This window comes from Diadema setosum, chromosome 19 (genome assembly GCF_964275005.1).
Source record: "Diadema setosum chromosome 19, eeDiaSeto1, whole genome shotgun sequence".
In the NCBI taxonomy this organism is placed as follows: Eukaryota; Metazoa; Echinodermata; class Echinoidea; order Diadematoida; family Diadematidae; genus Diadema; species Diadema setosum.
The window spans coordinates 5733139-5739072 of NC_092703.1; positions in this window are offsets into that span (position 1 = coordinate 5733139).

A 5934-nucleotide genomic window follows, 5' to 3' on the forward strand; every position below is an offset into this window, starting at 1 on the left:
AGAAAAAAGTTTGTGTTCTCTTTACCTCTCCCGTCAAAACTGAATGAAGCAAATAACCGGGCGAATTTGAATGAACGTAGATACCAGCCAATGTGAAAGCCGTTTTTACGAATTTGAAAGCAACATGTGCAAATTTCATTGATCGAAATGCCTAATATTGAAGTCCCAAGTTGCAATTTTGAAAGACAAAACGTCCGGTAACCAGGGGGTGTTGCTAAATTGAATGAACTTTCTGCAAATGGACTGATAAAAGTGCGAAATTGGCCGGGGAAACCTAAATTTAGCCAAAAATTCTATGACAAATATAAACTTGAACAATTGTTTGTGTTCTTCTTCTTTTTTTTTTTTTTTTTGTTCAGTGTATATTGATTGATGGATTGATTAAAAATAGACATGGTTCGGGTGAACAGGGTGTTTGTACCCGTTAACGTACACCGTAGACCACTTCTATTAGCGATCCTGCATTGCCGCCTCTACTTGATGGCTACTTGACACAGTGAAATTAGCGTGCCAAAGCTATTGTGACGCCAATCTAACTCGTTCAACCCCTTATATATGGGCGGGGCGACAAGAAACAGGGGCGGATGGAAATTAACTGGTCTGTAAGCTACTCCCTATCACCCTGGTCGAGGGGTAGTTAACACTTTACATACACCAGCCCATCAAGCTTACAGCTTGAGCAGGACAAATAAGATATAACAAACTAATTTGGAAACAGTGGGTCTTTAAATTCGAGCACTAGAGCTAAAAGGTTTTCCACAAAAAAAAAAAAAAATCTCACTTTTGATCTTTAATAATTAAAAAACTGATAATGACATTGATATGAGCAATAGCTTAAAAGTGAACAATATTGGTGCTGGTAACTAAGAAATGAAATCATAGATCAGTTTCATTAGATCAAGGATTTAACCCTCAGTACAAAATGTTTAATTTTGCACAGGGGGTAATTGGTGTGTATGGTCCTGTGTGGATAACACCCAGGCAATGGTCCTAACAATAGTCGGGGTTTGAATGCTCTACTAGTATTACAGATTCATGATAAATTCCACTATGACATCTATAGGCTTTATTCATCCTTTAAAAAAAAATGTATGCAAGCACATGAGAACGTGTGCTTTTTCCATGTGCATGCGTTTTACCCTTTACCATGAATTCAGGCTAGCAGTGCCCTGGGAAACCCATCATGAATCATTAATAAGGCATTCTTGTGCCTTGGAGCAAGAGTCCAGAAGCCTAGTCAGCAGAGCTCTGAGAAGGTGGAATTTGTGTATATTGTTCAGGGTTATTGTATTAAAAGCACACACATCGTTGGCATTTGTGCAAAGTTCAATTTTGTACAGAGGCTTCAAATATGACCAAAGTCTGGAATTTGGCTTTATTTCAATCATTGATTTTAATTGTTTAACGAAACTCATTCGCACTCTCATATTGAAATCACCTCCAGTTTAATTGCACACTATTCAGTTACACAGTGTTATCTGATGTATAGTTTTTGAAAAATTCAGGATCAAAAGTGGGAAATGTTTTTTATAACACCTGCGGCGGTATTATACAGTGCAGCTATGATAGGGCACGTTTATGCATCGGTTTGCCTTCCCGCAGCCCGTTTCCTCATACAATCATCTTTCCTTTGACTCGACAGAACACTGTTAAGAGATTACGAATTATTTTCATACATCGTTACTCAGCCTATATTACACATTCTTCTCTCAGCTCTGCTTTAAACTCAGTATTCCTGCCTAAGTAGTACATGTCATTTTCTCGTATAAATATTACTAAAACGACGTTAGAGAGAGACCACATCATGCTTAACGCACTCCAGTATCTTAATAACGAGGAAGGGAGGGAAAAAATAAGTTAGGAGAGAGATGAAGTTAGTAGGGGTGGCCACCTAGCTATCTTTCGCGGTCGTCATCGCGCATCTCGGCGAGTTGCGCACACGTCTGGATTGCTCGACCACGGGACAACGAAAAGGTGAGCATTGCCACTTGGAGGGGGGCTCTCGTTGGAGCTGAATGCTGGGAAGGAAGTTCGCGCACTGCGCTGGAAGAAGGATTTACGTCACACGAGAAGACGGACTCACGCCCGCTCTGAAAGAAGGGTTCACGCCGCACTGCTAGGACTCACGCTCGCTTTGGAAGCAGGATTCACGTCGCACTGGAAGAAGAAATTGAATGCCTCGAAGATTCAACAACCGGACGCGCGACATCGACTGTCATTTAGCAAATTCGACGAGTTAAGATATCGTTGACCTGACGTGTGGTGCTCCTTAACTGATGTCATTAAACGATGCAAATCTATTCATACACGTATGTTTAAAAAGCAGTTTAGGGATATAATGTCAAATCAATATTATGCTTTAATGATTAGAGTATGTTGTTATCTATTTGATTGCCTTTTTAATTCTTTCTCATAAATCAAGAAAGGGTTTCGAGTTTTGCCAATAAAGAATGAGTTTATTCGACTCAAATTTTCAGCGGCCTCCGCCTTCTTCAGCCTGCTGAAGATTTGAGTCGAATTAACTAATTCTTTATTGGAAAAAAAAAAAAGTGCCTTACCGGTTTATTTCTTCATTTCTTCGTGGAGCCCATACGTGTATTTTTAACGTGTTTGGATATGTATGTATATATATATATATATATATATATATATATATATATATATATATATATATTCTATACATATAATATATATATATGCAATATATAATATATATATATATATATATATATATATATATATATATACATAATATATGTATATATATATATACATATGCATATGTTTGTGTGTGTGTACACACACATATGCACATCAGTTACTCAAACTCTGTACACTTTCAGACTTTTGCACCATGCTTCACCATTCCGCATTTTATGTATGCTGACGATACTCAAATTGACATAATCCTACAACCAAATGCCCCAAGTCGAACCACTCTGCAAACTTAGTAGTTGTGTTGATGTAGGCAATGGTCTCGCAACAGTTATTCAAAATTGAATTGTGTCAAATCAATAATGTTAATACATTCATTGTCAGTTCAGGCGAGGTAGTTCTCTCACAGAATTTTCTCTAAAAGATAGTACTATCCCAATCTCTCAGTCCGTCAGAGATCCCTGAGATATTGTAGATAAGCAGTTGAACTGTCAATAACACATTAAGAATTCATGTCGTTTCGCTGTTTGGGGTATGATTTGTAAAATTGGTAAAATCCGCAAGTTATTGGATCAGTCTTCCACTGAACGTCTAATTCACGCATTTGGTTTTTTTTTCCTCATCTTGATTACTGCAATTCCCTTCTCGTTGGTCTCTCTGCTTCGAGTATTGCACCACTTCAAAGAATTCAAAATGCAGCTGCTAGGCTTGTGACCCTTACCAATAGTTCCGACAACATTACTCTAGTTTTCCAATCCCTCCACTGGTTCCGCTTTACATCAACGTTTCACCTTTAAACTCCTTATTATTGTTTACAAGATATGCAATAATCTTGCCCCATCTTACCTTACAGATTTGATTTCCTTCCGCATCTCCACTTCAACCCGTTCTCTCCGTTCTTCCTCCACTCTCCAATGTTATCATATAGTCCCCGCAACTGTACCCATTATGGTGATAGGGCTTTTTTCTGTTATTTCACCCATCTCTTTGGAATAAAATCCCTCTCTATATTCGTAATGTTGAAAGTGTTGATAAGTTCAAACCTTTGTCATGATTGTTATAAACAAATCTGTTTACTATATCATAATTTTGTTAATGTCGTTGTTGTTGTTGTTGTTGTTGTTGTTGTTGTTATATTATATGAACATAATGCTGTTACCTCAATATTTCTTTTCCCGGATTAATGCGCTTAGAAACATCAAGCGCTATATAAGTGTTATTCATTATCATTACCATAATCATTTTGTTTCCTAGCTCGGAATCTCCTTAATGAGTGGTGACTGGATTATCTTTGATTGTGCAGTGTACTCCCGTTAAAACGAACAGGGTTGTAATTTCGGTGAAAACGAAGTAAAAATGCAGGATGGGAAATTTCCGCTCTTTGTTCTTTATTGCTTATTTGTTCGGTTATAACGAAATTTTGAAACAAATAATTAAGAAAACTGCCGGTACCGAGGAATTCGTTATAACGGGAGTCCACTGTATTATATTACGTGTGAGGCTATTATCCTCATCACAAACCCGTGCTTCCGATAATGGTCTCCTGCATTTCTATTATACTCTTAGATTTGTTTGATATTTGTTTGGAAAAGCATGTAGGTGAACTCTTATTTTCATTTAGTGCGTAGAAGACACATGCTCGTAATTATTGTGTATCATTTTAGAAAAGGATTCATATATCGCATATAAGTATATTCCCGTTAATTTCTTAATTACAAAGACGGAAGATTTTCATTAAGATCCTACATCAGCACCACAATGTCGTTATTGGAAAAACAGATTCAGTCATCAAGACACAATGTAATTCCTATAAATCCTCTAAATCTGCAGTCTAAAAGAGTAAAATTGCAAAGTTTAAAAAAATTAAAAATCTGATAATTATTTTAAATGTCTCCTGTCAAATTCACAGTTTATGTAATTTCAGATATGAAGCAAAATCGGATGAACAGAATAGTATAAGAGAAACTCTAGCCTGGAATAGAAACATTAGGAATTTTAAAGTTTTGAATGATTTCGTTGCAACCACTCTCCACTCGACTGCATATCCTCACAATATTCTACCAATGACCTGAACATGTTGAACTCTTCATCTAAAATCGTCTTATGTCATGGAATGAAAAATGATAATAATAACACGTATTCTTGTCATCAAATCACTTGAGTTCGGAAGTAAAATTGTGAAGTTCATCTATAGGAGAAAGTGATTTGATTTGCTAACGATAACTCATAAACTAAAACCGTATGTCCAAAAAAAAAAATACAACGGGACCCTCCGTAATGATAGCTTTAAAAACAGTGAATCATTCCAAATACAACTTCAGGGTACGGAACTATTATAACTCTTTTCCCACATCTTACAGACAACCCCATTTGCTTCAGTGGTCAAAGAGAAATGAGGAATTTTGTAGAGCATGTCAGGAATCTCTTCCTTCCAAGTCCTGTCTATTGTGTTCACACACAAGAGCATCGAAGAACTAAACTTGAAAGAATCAGACTCATGACATACTTTACTACAATCCACATTTCTCTGTGACCGCTTATTAAAACTGAATCGGATTTTCTGCAAAATAGAGCTAAGATGTTACAGTTTAAGACCCTGAAGTAGCCTTTAGACAATTTAATCATATTGGGTGTTTTCAATGCGAAAATCTGATTGTATCTTTTTTTTTTTGGGGGGGGGGGCATACTATCCATTGAAACAAAGAAGTCACTCATATATAAAAATCAGAGCCGTTGTTAGCATATGCTGAGAGCCTTGAAAGTTTTATTATTTCATGCATGCTAAATAGAAGAGAAATCGCAGACAGTGCACACAATCATGATTTCATTTTGCTCGGAAAAGAAGTATACAATAATTGAAGTAACACCAGGATGTCGAACCCTTCGATATTTCTAGCTTTTTTATTTCTATGCTTGGCAACTGCTTTCATCATTCAATACTACTTCAAAAAGTCAAAGTTTGAATAACATGGATGAAAATGATCTGATCTCGTTTGTCAGAATTTGATAGGCCTGTACACTCAAACGATTTCGCCTTAATAAAAATACATCTGTACTACAAGCGATTTTTCATATCTTAATGAAGATGTTGTTATGTTGATGAAAGCATGTACACTTTCGTCAATTTTTTCTTGAATTCTTATAGCAAATGACGTCAGAGCAAGTGCCTGGATAGCTGTCAATTTACTGCGTCGCCAGCTTAAGAAAGTTCACCCATTCTTCTGGATAGAATTAAATGGCATATAAGATATCCCAGTAGAACCAGAAAAAAAAAAACCG